Raw genomic sequence first — 2,500 nt, forward strand, 5'->3', positions numbered from 1 at the left:
AGCCGGTATGATATCTGAATATATAACGACGCCGGAAATTGTTTTTTTCTTTTTTCCGTTCGGATATGTTTTTGCAAAACAGATCTTTTTTCCCTCTTGGAATACTTGGGCTTATAACATCATGTTTTTTCAAGTAATTTTGAAGGTTTTAGGTTGTAAATAATTACTTATACAAAAGTTATCCAACCGGAAACACATTTAACATTACATGTAAATAACCGCCTATGAGTGCTCGAGCTGGCCTCTAACAAGAGTAATTCTGTTCATTCAAATGGTATCTAATACTCCTCTATTGGTAATAAAATATCAAATGCACCCGTTATGTATATATATATATATATATATATATATATATATATATATATATATATATATATATATATATATATATATATGTGTGTGTGTGTGTGTGTGTGTGTGTGTGTAACCACACACACACACACACACACACACACACATATATATATATATATATATATATATATATATATATATATATATATATATATATATATATGCAGATGGCATAGTCGTCTAGTGAATCAGGGGAGGAATTGGAAAAGATGATAGAAAATTTGAATAGAGAAAACAGAAACATAGGACTGAAAATGAATCTGAGTAATACTAATATAATGTTCAATTAAAATACAGAGATAACCAGGGCTCCAACAGGGAAAAATAGCACAGTGAGGAGAGGAAATAAGGAAATAAAGAAACTATGTGAAAAGTAATGAACAATATTTTAAGAAGAGTAATAACATTAAAACAGATCTTTCATATATAAACTATAAAAAGGGCTATGGGGAGACATGTCTGAGATCTTCGTCCTACTAGTTATGGCCGATGAAAATTATATATATATATATATATATATATATATATATATATATATATATATATATATATATATATATATATATATATATATATATATATATATATATATATATACTGTACATATATATACATATACATATATATATATATATATATATATATATATATATATATATATATATATATATATATATATATATATTCATATGTGTGCGAGTGTTGTCATGCATGTACAGTTAGAATCAAAAGAACGCCGACACTCTGGGGAAACCTTTCGTCAGATGTCTCTCGTGTTCCTATGACAAAACAAACAAGGTGTTGTCTTCTTACTACTACGAAATGGGCGGAGCCTTCTCCAACCTTAGCGAACCAAAGACAGTGAAGGGCTGTCTTTGTTAGCAAATGCATACTAAAGTTACAAATCAAGTTGCCATATTTCAATTCTTTATTATCATTTGACGTCTCAAATATCCATAGGAAATACAAAACACACACATTATATATATATATATATATATATATATATATATATATATATATATATATATATATATATATATATATATATATATATATATATGTGTGTGTGTGTGTGTGTGTGTGTGTGTGCGTGTGTAATACCAATTTTCGTGCCAGTTTCTCGGACCAGGGTTCGATTCCCCGGCCGGCCAGAAGCTATTATCTCCTGGGTTGATTCCCCCTTGGTTTTCTGATCCCGAGGTATAGAGAGAATCCAGATATTAAGGGAGTATAATATAAGGCTTGTATCAATATGAAAAATATGCAAAATTTATCATTGTATATAAATAAATATATATGTATATATATATATATATATATATATATATATATATATATATATATATATATATATATATATATATATATATATATATATGTGTGTGTGTGTGTGTGTGTGTGTGTGTGTGTGTGTGTGCGTGTGTGTAGAAATCACCAAAACTAACACGCGATGAACATAAAATAATCAAGTATTATAGCCACGAAAGGAAAAATTAAAACACAAACTCAGATCTCCTTTTGTGACTATAATAAATAAATAAATATACATAAATATATATATATATATATATATAAATATATATATATATATATATATATATATATATATATATATATATATATATATATATATATATATATATATATATACACACACACATATATACATATATATGTATATATATATATATATATATATATATATATATATATATATATATATATATATATATATATAAATATATATATATATATATATATATATATATATATATAATTTGATAACTTGAAGAAAATAGCAGACAACTTAAGAGCTAAGAAATCAGTGGTCTTTATAAATAAAAAAGACGAAGGAAAAATAGCATTTGGGTCTACACCTCCTTAAGCATCAACATCCATGAAGGGTGTCTTAATTCCATAGGAAAATAGGAATGAGGAAGACCTAGTTTCTCAATACTCTACTTACTGTCTGTTATGGTCAGCTATATCAAAACGTAATTATACGAAATCCCCTTTAATGTTTTATTCCCCCATGAATTAATTTATCATAGAAATTAGCAACATAGTACCAGGTAAGAAAATAATACCCAGCAAACACACACACACACACACACACACACACACACACATATATATATATATA

This window comes from Palaemon carinicauda, chromosome 18 (assembly GCF_036898095.1).
Source record: "Palaemon carinicauda isolate YSFRI2023 chromosome 18, ASM3689809v2, whole genome shotgun sequence".
Lineage (NCBI taxonomy): Eukaryota > Metazoa > Arthropoda > Malacostraca > Decapoda > Palaemonidae > Palaemon > Palaemon carinicauda.